Genomic DNA, 22,886 nt, shown 5'->3' with positions numbered 1-22,886 from the left:
ATTCCCAAACGAGCTTTTGATAGTAACAGTGCATCAAACGACATATATGGGTAAAAAAAATATCGCTCAAATACGCTACATACGAACAAATTCTAGTGGGGCTGAATGTTGGGCTGAGAGCAGCTTAAACGTATCCAAAAAAAAAAAAAAAAAAGAAAAGAGAAACTGGATGATGTATTTTTGTTGAAATGATGCACTGTTGTACACTGCGAGCAGACGACCCGACAAAGTCGGTCCCAGTCTTAACGCCTTACGCTATATAAATGTTGAATGACTCATGGCCACGGTGATCAAACTGTATGACCGAATCCGGCAAACTAACAAGTAGTAATGATTTACTAAAACAGATGGAAGGCATACATTTTTAAAACGAACAAAGGGATTAAAAAAACGTTGGCCTTATTTGAAAAATCACTTTGCGAGTGGTGAGCCATAGTAGCCTATATATCAATTCGGCAGTTTCTGCAACGTATAAGTCAAATAATGAATGTTGCTCAGTCAATTTGGGTACACAGAACTTTTACATCAGGTACTCAGAAGGGTATTCGGTAGGATCCTAAATAATTTGATTTCAGTACACATTTCTAGAAGCACATAAGGTAAGCGGATTTCAAAGAAAAACTATTAAAGACTTTTAGGAGCGTTACCTAAGTACTTACGCAATATAAATGATACATTCATAGTGAACCCTTTTTAGATAATTAACAAAAATACATCGACCACATATTCTGTAATGTGAAAGGCTTGAAATCATCCGCTGTCTTCCACAATCTAAGTCGCTATTTTTTTTTCGGTGGCCTTTCATGGCACTTCATTTTTTGCCCGGGGTCTGGAGAATATGCCAAATAGAAAACTCCTGGACGATTTGCTGTTCAAGACAAGGCATACTCTGTCCTGTCAATATTGCTTCCTGCTGATTTCGTTCTGCCACTATACGAGCTGCATATTTAAAAGGCGAGGAATTTCCCCAAATTTTAGGTGCGTAACGCAAAGCGGGTAGAGATAGTACGCTTTAGCACATTCTGGGACACAAGTGGTTCACTTTCTGTGTTGTAGTATACCTTGAGCGTATAGAACACGCGTTCTTTTTTATTGTAAATGCTGCATTTTACAGCATATCAAGGAAATATGTTAATTTTTACCTATATGGATATGTAACAGACATACGACAAATCGCGATACAATTTGACAATCTCCCGCGCCGCTGTTATTTTTAATATATTCATTATAGTAGAAGACCAAGTACATCATCCTGACACGATTGGGCTATTGGGAAGAAACATGAGCTTGAACGACTGAGGACAAGCGTATTACTCCCATGCGGGTTGAAAGCTGCTGTTCGTCATTATTGTCTTCTACAAGGTTTTCCGTTTCTCCCTTCCTCTTTTTCACATACTTCTTCATTTCAAAACAGTATAGTTGTAATGATTGTAGCTTAAATAAAAATGATGGTAGTAGGGACAAGGACTAGCCCTTGTGATGGTTCAAAAATAACGCGTTTGCCGACTACACTTGAAGGCATGTGAGGTGATCTAGGTCCAGAACTGAGCGTTGACAGATTTCATTTCGAGATAGGAACCAGCCTTCGATTCCTGATGCCAGTACCAGACGTAAAACTCGAGACATTTATTTGGTGGTGCAAAAAGCGGAATAGAACACCTCGTATCTGCTGACTAATCCCAGGCCTCATTAAAAATAAATAATGTGAAAGGGCTTCAGTTTTACCCTGTCTATTGATGGAGGCAGGGCATAATTATGGTTATACTGCGGCGGCCTTCTCGTGTTGCTCATATCTTTCAGCTCGTTTAATTGAACAGGACACGAGTTTTTAGCGCTTCTTCATTCGCCGGTAGTAGTAGTAGTAGTAGTAGTAGTTGTAGTAGAAGCAGCGGTAAAAGCCACTAGGGGCTAGTAAAACTATTGGCGTTGTTGACAACTAGCTAGACTAGATACGCTATAATAATTGCAATCATAGAAGGATGCACAAATAGGCAAATATACGCTGCTAGCTTCGTGTCACGTGTTTTGGTCTAAACAACATTCTAAGTTCTGTTAGGGTCTCCAATAACTGAATCAATTGAGAAAAACTCTGACTGATGAGCAGCATAGCTATATCGTATTTGCATTTATTTGAACCATATGCTTTCCTTTCGCGGTACGTAAGTGAGCATCTGTAAAGCACCAAAACAAAATATACTACGGTCGCTAGATTCGACAGAATACCGTATTGTAAAATGTCTTGCATAAAACCACAGAACTTAACAACTGGTGAGCGAGTTAAATTCAACCTAAAACAGAGTACGAAAATAATGCCTTATGAATGGAAGCATGCAGGGTTAAAGGGGACGCAATAAGAGAGTGATGAATTCGTCAGCAAAAGTCCTATAATTGAACATTTGTGTGTTCAATTATGTGTGACTGCCACAAAACGTTCGATAGATATTAATTAAGGCAGCGTAAACATTTACGTATGTAAGGTAGCATTCCAAACACCCTATATACATACATTTGTAATAGCGCGGTGTAGTAAATTTGTCTTATGAATCTGGGTAAAGCTGCCCTGCGATTAGATGGACAACGAGAGGCATAACTGAGAGATCAGTATTGTCAAGATCTCTCTGAACCCTAGAAGCTCTGCCCGTCAACTCTAGGCAGGTGAAATCGACTAAAAGATGTCAGCGGTCAGCCAAGGAGATATAGGCTGTCCGGTATTGCAACTTCCGTACTTCTCTAAACCCTATAGCTTTGATTTTGACTACAATTAATGTAACACCGGGACGGCAAGATATACGCTGGTTAGGGTCTGCTGTATATAGAAACGATTGCGTCCGTGAATAACTAAATCACCTGCATAGAGGAGAACCTCCGCATATTTTGAGACCTATATATCTTGTTAAGATGATTTTCAAGCAAAATTGGGCTCAAGGTATTACCTTAAATCATACTTATGATCTTAGATAGCGCTGCCAGCCCCGAGGCCCCATTATCAATTGTCATCCTGTTCTCGAAATATCACTGCTATTAGCTTAAACACGTCTGCGAGAATGGTGATATCAACGTAAATACTTGAGACTAAGTTTTTTGGGGCGGAGTCGAGGGTAATATAAAAAACACTACGTAGGTATGTTGCCGAGGGACGGTTGAAAACCTCTATACGTCGCCCAGCAAAATCTAACCTGCCATTTTACTCGAGTATTTTTCCTGAACCTCTTGGGTATCGCACTGATGTTTTGTGATGCGAGAGACGTTTATTCTTATCATTTCTTTGCGATCCTGTCGTTAGCTTGGGTTGCCTTTGGCTTGTGGGATAACAAGAAGCGCTGCATCCCGCCAATGAGGAAAAAACAGATTAAAACGGAGGCATTCATTGAGCAAAAGGAAAATTTGCTATTCAGCATGGCGCCGGCTCTACGGGGGCTTTGAGGTGTTCATTCCGAGTCCTGTCTAGTACCTCTGCCTTCTTTCGGTGCCTGTGTACCTACAGCTACCCTCTTTCGGAGAGACAAAGAGAAAGGAGCGGTTCCTTCTGACGAATCTTATTTTATGTTAACTTGCGTTCGTTGAAAAGATATCTATCATAGAGCTTCCTGCAGGATCGACAAACTCTGGTACTGTGTTGAAATTAACTATTCAGCAACGATGCTCCGTCATCGTGTTTTGAAGGGCTAACGTCTAGCTCGTAGTGGGCTGGTTCAGGTGCGGGTTAGAGCCTTCTGGCCCAATGATGAGGGCGCTGGATGTAGGACTCATCATGGCTTGTAGGCCTTCGACAAACTTTCCACGTTGGGTTAAACTACACCGTTTGCCGATTGCTCTCACAAACGTCGCTACAAACCGTATTCTGGTTGTCGCTTGCATAGTGCGGGATAAGATCTGCAACTCTACGGTCATAAAACACTAAGACGCCCTCATTTGGGCAGCCACGATTCGCTCCATTCTGCACCAGGTACCAAATAGAGTAAAATCCCGGTCAGCTGAATAAATCGATTGTTCAGGTCATCGTGAGAACATGCCACTAACACTAATGTATAAACGCTTCCGCAGTTCCACTGAATGATCTTTAGAGTTTGCCACTATTCCGGTCAGACTTCTGCCCTGAGAGCATGTTCACGACTGACTGCGGGATTCGAAGCTATCGTTCCTCGGCTGGCCAGTGTTTTCAGCTCGATCAAGGCCTGATTAAAAAAAAACAGTAAGTCGTGAATGATAGCGGGAGCTAAGGCAACCCAATGATGGGTGCCGACACATTGTTGGATCGATTCAAATAGCAAGAAGTAAAGGTTTTCCGATGTTCTCTTACGAAACTTACAGCTGTCCTAAGCTACTATACCCAGGCTGGCAGGCTGTAAGGCTGAGTCTCGTATTGAAAGTAATCTTTGTAGCTGCACGTTCCGCAATGGGTGCCAAACAATAGCGACGTCCACATCGAGCACTGTCCTTGCCGACATCGCCACAACACGAGTATTCTCCTGCTGATCGGACGTGCCTATCCTTTCGTCTTTTTGGGGGCGTGGTTGACGGCTGCACCCGTTTGTTCTCGGGGCTTTCCATTTCGCTTCCGAAACCTTCAACACAACGCAGTGTGAGTGTGATGTACTCCATGATTCAACTACCCAGCATTTTATAGATCGTTCTATTGATCAGCTTGCTACAGGCAAGTTAAATGGTTGATACAATACTTTCCTCACTGGCTCAGCCTGCAGGTCTATATTATCCGCTTTTCGGCGTGAAGCATGGAATACTATTGTATGTGTAACAGTATAGGCTGGGAATTTTTCATCACATCGCGCCCATAAGGGACAGAATACTTCCGTATACGAGGCTTTTGATATAGGTAATTCCTGTGTCCTTTCTTACCCACTTAGGGTCTGGAGTCATTGTTGCGTTACTCACCGCAGCAGTTCCAATGATCATGTCTTATTTTTGTTGCATTTCAAAAATCTCGCCAGGTATCGCAGGTTTACAAATAGAAGTCAGAAACGGTGTCCTTTGACCTATCTTTTGGCTTAATCAACGGAAATAGAGGCCACGTAAACTTATGAAATTCAAAGAAATCGTGCGTAAGTCTACTGTCAATTCGACTCCCAGTTTTTATGATACGGGTTAGAGAGCTGCGCTTGCAGAGACCAAGTGCACTCATCGATGCACCCGAAGTTGCGAGCAGCGCGCCCTGCAAAGCTCCAAGGGTCACGAAATGAGTATGGAGCTGCTTCGTACATGCCCGCTCCGTTTAAACTACTAGTTCGTTTTGAATGTCCTTTGCTAAATAAATCGAAAGAATCAAGGGTTGTCACTCCCGTGACAAATATGCAACAGTTTCGAGTACACACAACACGTCTCAAAGGACATTTCCCCATGGCACAAGAGCCTAAAAGGCCTTACTATGCGCGAACAAACCCGACATCGTTTCGTCTATTGAGACCCTTGTGCACCTTCCTCTGATTATACTTTGTGCAATTGATTCGTTGTATTTGTACGTAATCCGGTAAGATATATACAGAATGCAGTCTTTGAAATAGGACATTCTCTTACGCTTTATTTCTAGAACTGTATTTAAATAAAAGCAGATACTTTAACAGCTCTTTTTTAATATATGCTGGAGTTGTCACTTTCAAGTGAAACGCTTATTTAATATAACTACTACTCACCACAATCACAGCTCCCATTTAAGACCTAAACCGCTCGGTAATCCGAAAATAGTAATCGTGCGTCAAGTGCTATTGATAGATATAAGCTTGTTTAAGTGTTGTTCGAATATGCTTCGTGCCACCGGACTTGAATTCTGGCTGGATAACAAGTCAAAAGTAAACATACAGGATCGCAAAACGGCATAAAACAGGGGCCAGGAACATGACCAAGGTAAAGAAAAAGACAGATACTAAATGGGGCTGCGTACTAAAAAACCCAAAAAAAACGTGTAACTTACTTGCTACGAAATCCTACGAATACTTAGGCATTGTAATACAAAAATATACTGAAGACGTTGTTACTGTAAAACTACAACGTACACATAGGGAGTTCCATCAAAATTCTAATATGACTCGATTGTACTTCATCGAAGTCCCAAACGACTTCTTAGAAGCTAAGAACTTGCCAGGAAATTTCACACTTCACAACGTTAATTGCAATCGAACAAAAGATTTTTGATTAATGGAATTTGCATTCGTAACTAACGGAGTAAGTTTGGGAAGATCGCATCTTTCGAGTGAATTCATATTAAAAAAAAAGTGGTCGCCTTTTACCTTTAAAAAAATACGCTTAGTCCTGAGGTCCTGGACTGTGCATTCTTCCAAAATACATTTTCAAAATTGCGTAATGATGCTGAAACAAACGCTGGATGTCTATAAAAGGATAAGAGCAATTAGCGTCCCTATGTGGAAATGAACCAGAATATACGTCGACTTTAGTGACGTGACAACTAGATAAATCAAAAAACCAACCACTCATACTAATTAAAGTAGAAGAGCCGATACTTTTGTTGTCGTTTCCGAGAATAGAAAGCCTGCTTTGTAGAAGCTTGACAACGATAAAGACAACTAGTCACTTGATCCTTGCGGTGGCTTATTACGAAGTCATATAGAATTGCTAAAATGAGAAACCATCGCTTTTTTAATGGGCGCTTTTATGTTTTCGTCTCCAGTGCGTTACTATACGCCTGTAAGATAATTCTAATTTGGTCACATATGTATCCATAGCTTTACGGAACTAGAAATATTTTGCCTTGGATCTTCAAAAAACTTCACTTTCTTCCGCGTTTTTCTTCAGCAAGCTCATAGCGACTTACAAATCACACCCAATACGCCCTGTCATATTTGTTTCGTGCGTAGCATTCTAGCTGCGGCAGCGTCCAATGAATCTTCAACTGGAAAACTGTATGCATTATATAAATGAACGAAATCATAGCAGATAAATCTTCCTGCTTATACTCTTTAGTAGTCTCTCTTAGTCTCGCACGCTTTTAAGATCGTTGCGTCAATGCACTTACGGCTCATTGATCAGATCTTAGCTTTGACAAACGAAGTCTTTACATCACTTAGTAACAAACAAAACCGGATTATCAAACACGAAAACATGCCGTGGAAAGCGTCTTCTATTCACAGAAAATATTTCCCATAGAAAATATCTGTTAGACGTGACTGTACACAGTAACTCCGTAGCTCGGATTTAACGTCGGATTTTATGTCAAAATTCATGCATATTGCCTCTTACGCTTCATATAATAGCTCTACCAGAAGAAAGAACACTTGCCTCGTATCACCTGCCGAGTCGAACTTATGGTTCTTTTTATACGGGTGTTGTTGATCCGTACGGCTACTGAATTTATGAGGCTTGAAGTTGGTTTATATATCGGGTCAGGTATCATAAAAAAATGATATGCTTGCTCCTTACGGTTTTATTTGCCTTATTAACGTCAATTACTACGCAGATATATGAATCCAGTGTACTAAGGAACGTAGTTTCAACTTTACTAACAAGTAACTTAATTGTTTTTTATGCTATCAAGGGCCTAAACCTGTTACAGCTTTTATGCCAGCGAGTTTCGTAATACTAGCATCCTTGCCATACGTCACACCACAAGCATTCTTAGGTATATCAGCCCTATCATTATCAAGTCACCGAAGACACGCCTCACATGATTGGAGATTATTTGAATCGCTTCTAATTGAACATGTTGCTTTTCTAGTTTATATGGACATACAATGAAGAGTCAATAGCACATTCAATTCGGCCCCTTCAGTGACTCCGGCTCTACTTCTTTGCCAATCCCTCGAAGCGTTTCCGCCTTCACTGTAGTTTAAGTGTTCGTTTGCGAGCGGTCGCAGTGCAAATGAAGGTAAATCGTCGCACCCGCTATGGGACATTTCAACCAGGGTGAGCGGAGGCGTTGTCGTATAGCCAGTTTGCACGCTTTGTTCCCTCATTTGTGTTGACTCTACGGACAGACGAAGAACACGTAAAAGGAGAGGGCAAAGATTTCACGACGGGAGAATGAAGCAGAGTTCGACAAAGATTGAATCAGAAGCAAAAAAGACGGACAGGAAACGACACGAATGCAGCGCGAACGTTTTCCTTCTAGAGGTATTAGGATGCCTTGTGTGCCACCTTTTTTTGTTAACGTTTGCCTTTCAGAGCTTCCTTAGCTATTATTTTCTAAGGGCAAATGGATTATCTCGAACGTTTTTTTTCAGTTGAGAACCCATTTGGCCGCGACACGCGGTTGTTTATGCGGGTTCGCTTTACCACGCTACCCTCACATTCCTACCGCCATTCTATAAGTTGATATATAGGCAACAGCAAGGTAGATAGATCCAGTTAAGCATTCAGGCATGTATTCTGTTGCATGTAATTGAACGCACCTTGACCTTTTAAAGGTAAATGGTTCGCTACTATAGTATAGCCTTCTTCCATAGATAGACGATTTTAGCATATTCATGGCGTCTGGATGTCCGAATCCAAGCTCGACGAACTGGAAAATAACCCACGCACAATCACACGAACAGGACGAACGACACAATCGACGCGAACAGGAAACCTTGGCAAAATAATTCTCACTTCCCGGTAAAATTGATTCAAAAAAAAAACAATCACATTAATAGAAAAGCTGCATCCTTACGTACGCAATGAGTAACTGTACACGCAATATAGTCGTATCGCCGCTAGACACATTTCACATTTTTTCCCACATGAAGTATAATCTTGTTAAACCAAAATTATTCAACATGTTACAGGAAGGACTTCTATGAGTTAAAAAAAAAAAACTTAAGGTCATAATACTATTACATAATACGATTTCTCAAATTTTTAGTACTCTCGAGCATTAGCCCCCCGACGCACTATGTTTAATCATATTTTTTCAAGGTAAATCTATAGAGATATGTGCTTGACCACCAGTTTCCCTTCTAAAGCATGAAAAGCCCCATAATTATGCGGACTTAGATCAAAAAGATAAGCAGGATAAAGCCAATATCTTTCTCTCCAATCCGGCATATAGTTGAAGCACAGCGATGAGGCATGGCATTGTTACCAAATAACCATGTCAACAAACCGTAAATCTCTTAAGAAATTCTAAATAGTAAGCATACTGCCCATCACCGTCTCATTCAGAAATCTCAAAGCACTAAATGCCCCTGATGTTCAATGCGAATACCTACATCACTTTACGTCCGCTACCACTAAGCGATGCCATTCTCTTGCCTGGTGCCTCTTCAGCTGGCAGCAGTAACTGAACCATGCCTCGTCTATGACAACCATATTCTCCATAGGAAGTTTTTTTTTATGAACTAGAGTCTTGCAAGTTTCTCGTGGGTTACATCACACGCATTTCCAGAATCATTTTACGAGGAACCCATTTTTAGCATTTGGACTATAATTTTGTAACACGTTACATGTGAAATGCTAGTTTTGGCCGACAGATCGTTTACACCCCACACTCCGTTTCCGCGAAAAACCTTTGCAGGTTGCAACGGTGCGTTCTTGTCCGTTGGGTCTCGACATCTGGTCACCCGGCTGACCTTCAACACTCTAATCTTCGTCCTTGAAGCATTTGTACCATTCACGTACTGTGCTGTCGGTTGAATGCTCCTTACGTAGTGTTTTTACCAGTCTTCGAAAAATTCTCACCGCGCTGTGGCCTTCGAAGAACAAAAAGTTGACCACCAAGCAATCATTTCGAAACTAAAGGATGTTCTCCTTTTGAATTAATTTTACTACAAATAAATTCAATCAGTGTTTACTCAACAGTTTTTAGAAAATTGGAATATTTACCGGTCAAATTTAGTTACTACCGTCAAATTTAGTTACTAACGACATGTGGTTCAGTCATTCAATTTCAAAGTCCTTTGACTTCTTGTGACAGCTTAGCATAATCCCCGCAAGCCTATGTCCCTTTTATAGACAACCTTAAGTATGCAAGGCACATATAATTTCTTTCAATCCTTTTTTTGTTATTTGTCGCAATAGCAATAGTATTTGAAAATTAGAATATATCGAGAAGATCGCCTAGCAAGTTCAGCCATTACGGTAATTGATCGATCGATCGGTCAAAGATGATATAAACCACCAAAATATATGGCTTCATCAATGCATGCATCCTACGCTCTTAAAAAGCAGATACGTAAGGGACAAGCTAAAAACGAGTTGTTTGAATTGTGACATATAATAAATGCGTTCTTTCTCCGCGTTGGTATGGATTACGATAACGAACTTCGATCACTAAGCGACGGAAGATCCTGACTTGAAGTCGGCTAATGTTGGGGAACTACCCTTTGAATACAGCTGATTTTGCTCTTCGCATTCAATATACTTATTCTCTTACGCAAAGAAGAAAACCGTGTGTAATATTTGATCGGTCATTATAAGTTATGCCAGTTGTGTACCTCTTTCTCTGTCCTACATAGAGTACGCGCGTATGCATACTACACCGTATAAAGGTTCTTCCTATTTTTGTTCGCGTGCGTTCCGATTTTCACATGAGTCATAGAGTAAAACTGTATTTGCTCTGGTTTCGAAACACGCGTTCTATTATAGGACAAATTATTTTTAAAAACGCGCTACCATTGCCGTTTTTCAAGGTGTTTGTTTACATTTCTATATAAATATAGTTACAAATGGGTGTGAAGCACCCAAGTTTGTACTTTAATTTGTTTTTTCAACCAGAATCCGGTAAATGTAGCCGATAAGCGTCACTTACTTAGTGCGAAAATGTTCAGACAACGTCAAGTTCGCATTAGTGAAAGTATACCTAGCGAAGAAGAGCAGTCGACTGCTTACAATACCAACATTAGATGTGATAATACGCTCTCTGTGTACCTTCAGAATAGCCTTCAGGAGTAATATCTCGCTGTAAGCTTCTAGTCGTACATATAATATTATATTTACTGGGTTACTGGTGGCGATATAGCGGCCTAGAGTCGTAATCATGAAACACTGTAAATCACTTCGGTATTTATGCCCTATCTATATATGCCCGCCGGCAAGCAAACAGACAAGCTATCAAGGATCACGCTTGTCGGTCAGGTTAGCCCCTTCTCCTCTTGCCTTGTATCGCCTTACCCCACATGTTAATTTGAAAGGTACAGGCATGGGTACTTAAAAATAACTTCATATCGGTTCAATTAAGTCACTCCACAATGCTATTGCTAGCCTCGTATTGATGAAAAGCAACAAAATACATTCTTTGTATTCTACTCACTATCGGAAGGGCTCTGGTAGGCTTGTAGCTATAGGCAAGCAACCGAACGGAAACTGATTCCTATTCACTAATCATTGACTAGGCGAACTTGTGAGTTCCGTTCCGCGCCTATTTTGCCGTTAACCTGAGCGATTTGACTCGTCAATGTTACATCCAACCTAGCTCAAGTAATAGTATACACTAATACCTACAATGGCACTGCAACTATTCCGCCCCATTTACCCGTTACCATTTTGTGGGCGTACAATTGTTCGAACCATACCCTGTTTCAGCAGTAATTGACTATTATTGCCGCAATTGTTGTTTGTGCTCATCACGTCAATCTATTAATTACTGCCATAAATAAATCCCTTACATCGAACACAATGTTTTCATCCTTAAAACAGCGTTTTCGACCTAATCACTAAAATGTAGGACTGTAATGTAAAAAGCTCATAGAGAGTTTCCGACTTCTACTGAGAAGTCCCCTTTTACATATACCTCCATGCTAAAAATGCTTATGCCAGTGTTTCGTAGACGAACGTGCTATATATCTAGCCAAACAAACTATGATGCGGTTGCGGGTTCTTACCTTTACAATTTTTATATCGTTGTAATTCTCGTTAGATCCCATTATTTCATACCAGTCTGTCCAGGTAGTTCACTTATTCCTTTGATCTATTCAGTTTTTTTTACTTAGGATGAATAATCCATTGGTTTTATGCAGCCATTCTATTACCTTGTTTCAGTGATGACAGGCTATCTTGCCGTAATAATTTCGCTCTCCTGTTAGAATGTAGTAGTAACCTTTTATGTCAGCCCTGTTGTTCTTCTATAATTATGCCCGCCCTCTAATTAGAATAGTGTTATAATCTTTAGGCGGAATTTAGGCGGTTTGCTTATTTCGATATACCTTACCGCCTAAATAATGGATTCATCCGACCGATAAATATGGACCATATATATTCTAGATAGCTTCCATCATCAGATTTCATCAGTTATCAATTACTCGGATAAGCCTTACCGATTGACCGCAAAATAACAGAAAGCGAAACATTGAAAGTTTTCCAAAATTTAGTGTTACAGCCATTTGGTAAAACCTGAAAAACAGACAACTATTCAATATAAATTCACAAAGGTTATTTGCAATTTGCCCAAGTTAACATTGTACTCTACAGACAAAGGTAACTTAGACTTTAAGGACAAAGTATTCATCTTACACGCAGTTCTTCCCAAGACGAGGCCCAATCTAATCAGTTTATAGCTGTTTAGACTTTTACTACTTGGGCCAAGTAGATAGACGGTTGCAAACCGTTCGTAATAAACTAGACGGACCCGCGGTCTTCGTCCGCCGCCTGTTGTGTTATCAGCTAATTTATTTAATCTGATTCGTTCAAACTAAGCTAACGAAAATTATAGGTTGAGTGCACATTCGCGGTTATTCCGTAGCTACCCTGCACCGAACCCGTGTCCTATAGATAGTACGTTCTAATATGTTTGCTAGGGGGCTCAGCACACCCTGCCCCGCTTGTGATATGTTGATTTTTGATGCATTTCAGCAACAGGCTTACGCGGTGAAACGCATTTTCATACCATCATTAAGGAAACAAACCGATACGACCAAAAGGGCCTTAGTGATGTTTACTTAAAAATTGAATGTACGTATAGCTAAAAATTATGTTTCAGCTCGCCGGGATGCGTTTACAAAGGCGTTACAAAGCACCCCTTTTGCATAGACCATCATGTCATTTTCAGGCGGCATTTTCTACACGAAAACAGCGAATTAAACCATATGAGCATGTATTGTATCTCGATTCAGTTCATTGGCAGCTTACGATCGGTACCAAAAAATACCTCTATATAATCAAAAATATTATCATCCCAGTTTCACGCAAGCCGAAAAATTACCAATTTCTATTTTTGGCCGAATATTCATTTTACCTGTTGCGAGATATGTTGCATTCTTCCTCAGCTAATTGAGACCTAATGATTAATATAGAGTTATTAAATAGTACTTTCCCGCAAGATGTCTTAGAAAAAAAGTTCCAAAAAATGTTAGTCATACCAGCCACCACCAGATTTCTATTGACGCTTATTCAAGATTTAGAACTCACTTTCATTGCACTGTCATGAGAACGAGATGAACCTTTCAGTGAGTTTTGACTATTTTCACGCCGAAATAACGGACGAGGTAAGATGCGAACGCACATGATATTTTAATTCAGTTCGACCTGAACTTGCAGTTAGTATCAAAAACAACCCTTCCCTACATAAAACTAGGTGTAAGTACTGGGCTATTACGTTATAAGTAAAAAAGATTCGATAAAATTCGCTTTAAAGTAAAGCCCACCTCAGCCTCTACAACTTTTTCATAGATATCTATAAAAAATTTTTACAAAGAACTATTTAAAGTAAGCAAAAATTGTAGAAAATAAACAAGTGATCTAAACTAACGTTACGTTCTATGGGTATGAAAAAAAGGAATTTTTTATAATGTATGCTCATCGAATTGTCTCCACTTTGCACGCAGTTCTGTCCAGGATGAAACCCTAAAAATCTAGGAAAAATCAATCCGACTACTTTAGGGGATCGATTTTCTAAAAGAAACGAATTGTTTAGAATAGATTAGTAGAGAGTAATATATGTTTGACAAACGCTGCCATTGTTTCACGATTACTGACGAGTAATCGTCAGTTACCATTTCGGCGCAGATTGGATCTTGGGTGGAACCAAGTGTTTACCGCGGACGTCCCTGTTCCTTGTCAAACGGCGCGCAGAACGTAAATATATGCTAGGTACTGTTTACTTTTCCTGTACGCAGCTTACGTAGGCAGAAGGTACGCTTTCACTAATTAGTTAGCGGTATTCCTTGATAATCCTGTAGCCCGTAAGCCAATAGGCTAGCGGGTACCTTGACGTCACGTGCAGTTTCTTCTCGAGACGCTCAAAGTTATCGAACGCTGCATTTCGTACCGAAGCCTACACATCGATTTCTCTATAGAAATGGCGCATAGCATGATGCTGTCTACTACGGACACCAGAAAGCGTCTTCTCCCGCCTGAGGCTCTCATGGTTCGAGAGAGCAAACGTCGAAGGTCTTTCGCTTCGCGAAGCGCTGTCTGGGCGGCTCGCTTGCCACGTGGTGTGCGGGGTCCTAGTCAGTCCCTGATCAAGAATAACACCCAGGTACCTGTTTTAATAACCTGACCTGATAGCTGTCCAGTTCGATGTCGGCGGGCGCTTTTTCCTATTCAGCAGCACTGTCTTTGGTAAAAGCCGGTGCCGTGAGGATCACGTTCGCAATAGGTTGAAATTGCTGGAGGACCGACTGGCTATGATCAGCGTAAGATCACCTGTGTGCTCCATTGAGTGAGAGTCCAGAGCATAAGGTAGGCGTAAACTCGTTGAACGTAATGTTCCCGAAAATAGGCCCGAGGATCGAATTCTGTAATACCTCTGCCTCGACGTGGTATGTCACCCCACCGTAGACTGCTCCATTCTCGCCGACGCGTAACCCTATTATCCTTCGTAATATGGCGGAATATAGAATAATCTCAAGGAGTGATTTATCGTGTCCTACGTTACCGGGCTGAATACATACTTTATATCTACAACGATTGCAAGGCAGTTTCGTCTAAATCGGAAAGGCACTGCTTTTTGCGATCTTCAGGATTCGTTTTTACTAGCAGTGTGCACGGAGTAAGTTCTCCTAAAGCTATGCTCGTTGCATAAAAATGCGTTCCTGGCGCTCAACTCCTATTTCATCAGTATTTCTGCGCGGGACAATTATGCCAACATACCTTATAGCTAACTAAGGTTTGCCAACGAACAGCTTCCGCTTCGAAATCTCCTGACTTTTTTAAGTGCGAATTGCGCTATCATATTGCCCTAATTCCACTGTCCTGACTTACTTAATCTATTAGCGACACTTGGATTTCTTTCTTCCATTGAAATGTTTCAACAGTCCGACTGCCACCTTCCGGTTTTGCTGTCAGCCGACTCGATTATCCGATACGAACTACACCCAACCTAGCAGACTACAGTGTTCAGTAGTTTACCAATACCTTCCAACCGGCGTCCTGGTGCAGTGCCTGTAAGACACATCGGCTAAAAGATCACACCCCGTTCCAGCACTGATTGCTTGTCCCTCCGAAATAATGGCACTCTGCGAGTAGTATGCTCTAGCACCCTTATTAGATACTCTAAAATAATCTTTTAACGTACTGCACAAACCCTACTGTCGAAGAAATAATAGAACTGGAGTTCGAAATGGCCAGCGTATAAACGTACAAACTTTACTTCTTGCGCATTATATGTTCCTTCGTGCTTGCTTGTTAGTTCCCGGTCAGGATAAACAATAATACAAATGTCTAACCAATTTTTAAGGCAGTCTTTAGATATACATGGGTTATGCTGTCGACCTTGTAAAGGTTCAGTAATGGCAGGCGATCTGGACAACGGTGTTTGACGTTATATTCTAGATTCATCAGTCGGGCAGGGTCGCAGGCGGCATGCACAGTAGCTTGATGCATTGTCTACCCTGAACAAGATTCCTCGATCCCGAGTTTCCTCACAAGTGCTGAGCTGAGAAAACGAGAGGACACAGCTGTCTATGCAGCTGTCTATGCAACATAACGGACTTTTAAACTCAGCTTTACAACCACCGGACCTCGGTTGTAGTAGCATGGGACATTGATCAGCATCGTCGTCGTACGCTAGCCCATGAGGAAATTACGTAGCGCGGTAGGTGCAGGAAAGTTATCCATGTAGGAAAGTCAGCATGTATCGGATTGGGACTAACATCATATGATCCTAAAGTAACCAGCTAAGTCTGTGGTTAATAAAAGGTCCTTGTATTCAGACGAATTCGCGAATCTAGGCTTAGTATTGTACATTAGACAGACCCGTGGGCTTAGTTCGTTGCCTATGCTGCGTTGCTTTGACTAAATTCATTTCACAGACTTAACAAGTAGCCCGATTCTATCACTCTAAAAAGGCGATTTGGGTCGCATAGATAGAATCAAAATGTTGGTGCGAGGAAATTTGATAGACGGGCCCTATGGGCTCTACCATTCAATGCGTGACATTATATACGTAGTAAGTGTGTGAAATAATTACACAGTAGATGGTAACATCGTCGAGGACCCGGAGTCCGCCTCCAAGCCTGAAGGCAGAGCGCTAGGTCAAAGACGTATTCGATGACATACGACTGAAAGGCTCTTTGCTTAAGATGATCATATAAGATTTCTACGGGGAACAGAACGAATGATAATAGTTCATGTTTCAAGAAAGTCCTAAGGAAACCTTTCAAGGTTTCGTGCGTTCCGAAATATTAAGTGGAAGTCCAGATGTTACAGGCTGGCAAGGAAATCTGTCGTTCAGTATGTCGTGTCGGCATCTGCCGTCGCTGGATAGAACAACTAGAGATAGGAGAGATTGGTTTAATACAAGTATTTTTAATATTTCGGAATCTCCCGTTAACTAGATTTAATAAACATTTCTAGGCAGAAACAGAGGTCGAATAAGTGAATAAATTTCTCATAAGAATCACAGCGCGCTAGAATGTTGTCAATCTCGGTATTAATTTTATCACTGTCCAAAAGAAGCTGCAATAGCACTCACTGGTCGTTAAATTTGCGGTACCTCCATAAATCCTATTGCCTCACGTTGGTTGGAAGTGAAGCATTTGTCTGGCGAACCCTTACATTCTGCGTTAAAATTTGCTGTCTCTCGCAACCTGCCTTAGAGGGAGCATTACCTCTGGCGCACATTCGGCGCTTATCCTAGCCCTTTTGGCATTTCGATCCCCCATAACAGCTGTTTTTATTATTACCATTATGACTGTGGCAGATTTGGGTCAGACAAATCCGCGAGCTAGATTTTTAGTACTAATCGGTAGGCTTATTAATGGCTATTTTTGACAGAACAACTATTACGAAAAGGCAACTTACGGTAATTTTGCAGACCAGACCACAGTGTTAAAAAACTATTTAAGCTACTGCAAACATGTCGGTGTGCTATGCCATATCTCAAGCCGGTAGCACTAATGGTCATCACAATCGTCGTTATGACTGTAATCATCTATGAATTGTGAGTAACTCGCTTTTAAAATACTCTTTCAATCTCCGTTAACAAATGTTTGTACCTCTCAGCTGTTGGATGGACTGGGTTGTGGATGAAAGCACCATTGTAAGTCTCGATGCAGATAGCAGGAATCTAGGAGGAATCCTGAAGATACAGTTCGAGAAGACTCTGAACAAACGCATTACGGCAACGGCCCGAGCACGACTCGTATTGTTGATGGTTCACTGCCCTTCCAAGCTTCTTATATTATCACTTCCACGGTCTAGTGTAGTTTGGCTGTATGAAAATCATTTCAAGTGCTCTGAAGCTATTTTGAATGAAAATGGGTTTTTGAATGAAACAGCTGATTATGTCATATTAATACGACCCGGGTAAAAGCTTCAAGATTTCACCTAGGATTGTTACTGCACTGTATTATATCACAATTATATATGAGCCCAATATAAAGCCCGAGCTACATACAATAAGTACGACAACTGTACACACAGTAAATTCAATAAAATCCTTAAACCCAAAAAAAGGCCCCTTTTTCGCCGATAGTCATGCTACAAGATACATGAAAAATTCTTTCTGGGCGAGAGATTGTCGAAAAACTATAGCGTATGACAGTGGCATTTTTATACGTCTTTCTTTCTTTCAATGTTTTAATACTACATTAACAAAAAATCGCATTTCATGGAACTGAACGGCCTTTGTTATCTCAGTCATATTTGCTCTAGAATAGTTCAATCGATGTATCGGCTCTAAATTATGTTTATGAATCGTAAAATCAGTGGCACTGTTTTCTAATCTATAAGTGACATTCAATAAGTGCTTCCATACGTGTTTGTCATCACTTTTGAGACAATCAAAACCAGAATCAATAACGACAGGTAATCTCTTCGATAATTAGCGTTTTACAAAATCGAGCAAGTTGGTGCAAATAGATCTACTTTTCGACAAGTCGCTGTATTACCTGTATCGTATGGGAATCTTCTCAAACAACGCTGGTTATCACGAAATTCAATATTTCAGGATAGGTCTTCGGAGCAGCTTTGCATCGTACTGTTATGTGTACCTTCAGTTTAATGTTCACTAACGTTGCCCCTTGTGCTGTTCACAGATGGCAATGGCAAACCCAAGCAGACTCGTAGTGGTTATTTTAATTAAAATCAATGTGTGTTCAATATATCATTTGTATAACAAACATGCTCCTCTTTGCCTTTCCCTAATTGTATTTAGATGCCATACAGTTCATCGCCATTGACTCACCGCCTATAAAAAGAGTGGCATGCAGGGCTGAGTGTGTTGTGGGAGATCAGTGTAATCTCTATAAGCCACATTTTGTCCTCGAAAATAAGTAGAATCATACATTAAACTAACTACAATGAAGCTAAATGCACAATGTGCTAGGAGATTTAACGAAGGACCTCTCTATAGTTCCTACAGCGTAATTGAAAAATAACATATTCTATTTATTCATTGTGCCTTTGCACTAAAAAAGAAAACTGTGTACTGTGTACTTACACATTGTAGTAAATGACGTTTGTCGTCTATTTTTGTGGTGTCCGACCAGTTCGGTCCTAGTCTTTAGAATCGCTGTTCACGTCGGCGGGGGGCATCTTGTTGTCTCCTTCGTCCTGCTTCGCATCGAATTACGAACGATCAACATTTCTCCAACACCTGTTGTAGTATAGACCTTTTTACAACGATGTCAAATACTTCTCAGATTTATCAGGGATTCAGGTCCTTCTACAGTTCGGGTCGTCAATCCTTTCTAAACAATAAAGGTGTCACATTGTTTATGCTTTTTTTGCTTACCGCGTTTCAATAGCCAGTATCATTTATATTCCCACTTAGAAATATGCCCAAACAACCTGCTCACTATCAGATCATTACATATATCTGTCATTGTGAGCATGTGGCAGTCTTATAGAACATCATTCCTCAACACTGCTACAACCATAACTCTTACGGCTACTCTTCAGCAATGACCTACTCCGAGAAAACTCATGCCGCTACTGTTTTTTTGGCCACAACGAAAACTCTTTTTGTAGTCGAACCCGGATCTTTATAACTTCACATTAACACTTTTCCTGTCTTACTTTTATTTCTTCTACCTTACGTTTATTTATGCAACCTGCACATTTACGGTTTTTGTATTTCTCTACCGATTCCACTTTGCTGTACTTGAAGCTTTGATTCTAACAATATTTCCATGCCGGATGTCACCAAATCTGTAAAAACTCAGTCGTGATACTTTTAAGGACCGATGCAATGTGCAGTAGTAAGGCAAAGACAAACACCAAAGCTCTTCAGGCCCGTCCAAAACCACGTATTCTCTACAGCGAGTGCGACGATGTGTTGCTAAGCGCTACGGCGTTGCGCGCGGATCTGCCCTCGCCTCGCAACCTTCTGACAACTAGTCTCTACGGCCTCATAACACAAACACAGAAAAGGACGATCTCTACTATCTCTCTCATTCGTTATCCTCGATACCGGCAGGCTGCACGCCGTTTGCCCTCCCTTCAGGATCTTTCCGCAATTCCCTTTCCACCGATATAACATGGTCGTTCCACTCAGACACCTTTGAAGCAAATCTGGGGTCGCTAGGGGCTCGGAATAGATGAGGAACTGTGAGATGAGAGAAATCTACCAAATACCCGAACACCGGGTCGACGGTATAGTCGAAATGGTTGCCAGCGGCTTTCATTGAGACACACTTCCACTCTTGTTTGCAAGAACCACGCTAATTCGGTCCTGTTGGTGTTTAATGAGCGCAGTCTAACGATGGTGCTTTAGATAGCTTGGGCCTGAGAACTAGTCTAGGGTAACGAACAAAAGACTTAGACGACCTAGAGTCGTTAGTGCTACTTCGAAACAGGCCGTAAACCATCGGCTTTATTCGCACCATGGAATTTCATAAAATATGAAAGTCGGCTGCTCCAAACAAAACACACAAAAATCGTTACAAACATAACCGAATCGAGACTATAAAAACGTATTTTTCAAGAAAGGGTAAAACAAGCCCTATTTAGTAGTGCTAAATTGTTCTAGCTAACGAACTCTAGAAAATACTCATCGGACACACGGTGTATTCTTATTATATATCTGGCCGACGATAGTATTGTGCTAGATTGATTGATTCCTCATTGAAGTTAAGTTACATCACCTTAGTAAAGGTATATGATAAATAAATACGAGTACGTAACTTATATTGTATTTTTTTAATTTTGAGAATATAGTCGAGTGGAGTACAGGATTATTTTTGATGAGATAATCCTCAAACGAGTCAAAGAGAGATACGAGGGTTTGATATTAAAAAGAATGAAACTCTTAGCGAACTTGTGGAAAAGTTCGAGTTAGGAGATGTGAGCTAGTGCTTCCACCTAGCTAGAGCTAATACCTTCTTAATAACATTGTACCATATGTTGAACAGGTAGTTGTATTGCACGCGTGGACTTAGCCTAACGGCCATTTACTCGTTTCTGCTAGTTGCTTAGTCGCTTGAAACACGACAACTTATGTTTACCAAATATATTTTAATAAGACCATAACGAAGACTTGTGAAGAACGTTACGATTGCGCGCGCTTGAAATGATAAAGGTAAAGGCGTTGTGGTAAAAAAAATTGACGATAAGTTCAGGGCGGTTATTCAAGCAGTTGGGCTGTTTACTAGCCAGGTAGGTAAAAAAAAAACAACTCATTTCCAAACCGATTAAAGCGTTTATCAAATCTATAAGCAGTACGAAATATAGGTAAAGTCACTTTGTCTGTTGCAATACCGTGTGATATCTGGGCCTATACCATGATGACACTCAAGTATGACTAGTTATGCTATTACTGATCTCTCCTATACCGCGCGTCTTCAGTTGCGCCAGACTAATCTGGCAAAATGTGCAGGAACCGATGTTTAGGCTTATGAAATGTTGTTGCTATACCGGTATAGCTATAAGAAGGCCGCGTTTGTGGGGAATGCTCTTATTGAAACTTTTTAATAATGCTTATTGACTAAGCTTATGTTTGGGCCGGAACCAACTACAAACAGCGTGCACAATCGTGCAATATATCGTTGCAATATAATCGTGCAAATATCTTTTTTATGATAAATGTCGGAAAACAGTGAAACCGTGTTGAACCTCTATTTATATTTTGAGCAGTAACAAAATTTGGGCATTAATTCTTGCAACAATTTTTATATAGTGAAATCTAGAAAGCAAGTAAACAATTGACTGTTCTCTTATCTATTGCATCAAATTGCTTCTTATTCCCATCTTTTCTCGCTTTCCCCCGGTTAGAGACAGTTGCTGTTTGGGGTTATTTCTTGTTTAGAGGTTGCGCACAATGCCAAATGGACAAAAGGCCTCCTTAGACTCCACTACGTGTTACAGAGATAGAAATCATAACGGATCAATGGAAGATTGCATATGGTCCTTTCGACAACTACCAAATTATATAATAGCAGAAGCATAGGGTCAGATCGTCATGAAAGGCGGATAGCATAGCAAAGAATATTTTTGGGTTGATTACTTGCTTTTCTAGAATATCAACAACAAATTAATGTATGATGTTTTCGCCCTCATTCTCCAGTACCCTCTCCTTTGTATTAACATATGTTCTTTTCTTTTACCAGTACTTTTCTAGGTGTTGTTGAAAAATTCGTTTAGCAGAGTCTTGGCACCCTCCGAACTGTCAAACGCATGGGTACTAATTCCACTTACCATTGATTGGAAAAGATGGTAAACAGTCGGCACGAGGTTTAAAGAATATGGTGGGTGCAAAGAACTTCCCACTCAAGCTTTTATCAGTTGACTTTTACAATGACTGCCATATCGGGTCCGATATTGTCTCGAAGAAGGATAATTTTGACACATCTATCATATCTTTTTTATTCGGTAACAACCGGAATATATGCAGATTCCTGTACATCTTTTGCGTTTCTCCATTATTTCCAGTGTATAAGACTTTTTCAGTCCCATTCAACGCAAATCATGGTTGCTTTGGAATGGAAAATCTATTTAAGCCGCCTAAGCGTATTTCGTAAAATTATTACGAAGGCACCCCTTTTCATCACCCGTAGCTATTCTATGTAAAAATTTGTCATTACGTCTGCGTGTTGCCAAGTTCACTCAGACTCCTAAATTTCTGGTCAAATTTCAAACATTCAAGGTGCTTGACGCTAGTCTGGTGGTCCAAGCTTACCTTTTGGTCCAATTAAGAAGTCTGAACCGAAGTTTAATGATGAAATTTTTGAATTTGAGAAACTTCCTCAAATATTCCTCCTAACTATAGCACTTCAGCTATACACAAATGTCGCAGCTATTATAACTTGACTATGACAAAACGCAAAATAGAGAAGGGATTCAAAAGATACTTTTTTTCTACCTGGAACTATCAACTTTGGAATCTGAACTCCGTATGAATATCAATTCACTGCATAATCAAATCGCAACCATTTTATACAGAGGATAGATTAATGGTATACAGGAATAATAAAGAAAAAAAAAACAGTGTAGAACTAAAAGGGAAAAATAATCGTACATTGCGCAGGCCTAATACTTTCCATTAGCAAAAACATAAAATGCGAGACAAGTTAATTCAGTATTTAAAAATTTTATGCTATGTGTTTCGACGAATCGAAATGTGAAATCGT

General features: G+C 40.4%; 1 protein-coding gene and 1 long non-coding RNA gene across 8 annotated transcripts in view; one reads left to right on the top strand and one right to left on the bottom strand.

The window, feature by feature from the left end:
• Positions 1-19,664, bottom strand: part of LOC111243793 (uncharacterized) — a 162,216-nt gene extending 142,552 nt beyond the window's left edge. Inside the window, exons 1-2 of one of the 7 annotated variants that reach the window (XM_022789895.2) lie at positions 19,055-19,664; positions 18,761-18,916 (exon numbers count right to left, since the gene is read on the bottom strand). The gene's annotated coding sequence lies outside the window, so the exon portion shown is untranslated. The remainder of the gene's footprint in view (positions 1-18,760; positions 18,917-19,054) is intronic. The other 6 variants (XM_086981471.1, XM_086981472.1, XM_086981473.1 and 3 more) reach the window with 6 other exon arrangements.
• LOC111243796 (uncharacterized) lies at positions 13,827-17,457 on the top strand. Its single transcript, XR_002670614.2, has 3 exons — positions 13,827-13,965; positions 15,652-15,913; positions 17,323-17,457. It is a non-coding gene; the product is annotated as an uncharacterized LOC111243796 (long non-coding RNA).
• Positions 19,665-22,886: the final 3,222 nt, after the last annotated feature.

The sequence above is a fragment of the Varroa destructor genome, unplaced genomic scaffold (assembly GCF_002443255.2).
Source record: "Varroa destructor unplaced genomic scaffold, Vdes_3.0 BEIS01000002.1, whole genome shotgun sequence".
Taxonomy (NCBI): Eukaryota; Metazoa; Arthropoda; class Arachnida; order Mesostigmata; family Varroidae; genus Varroa; species Varroa destructor.
Note: the sequence above shows the minus strand (reverse complement) of the source record. Positions and strands in the feature narration are given on the sequence as shown.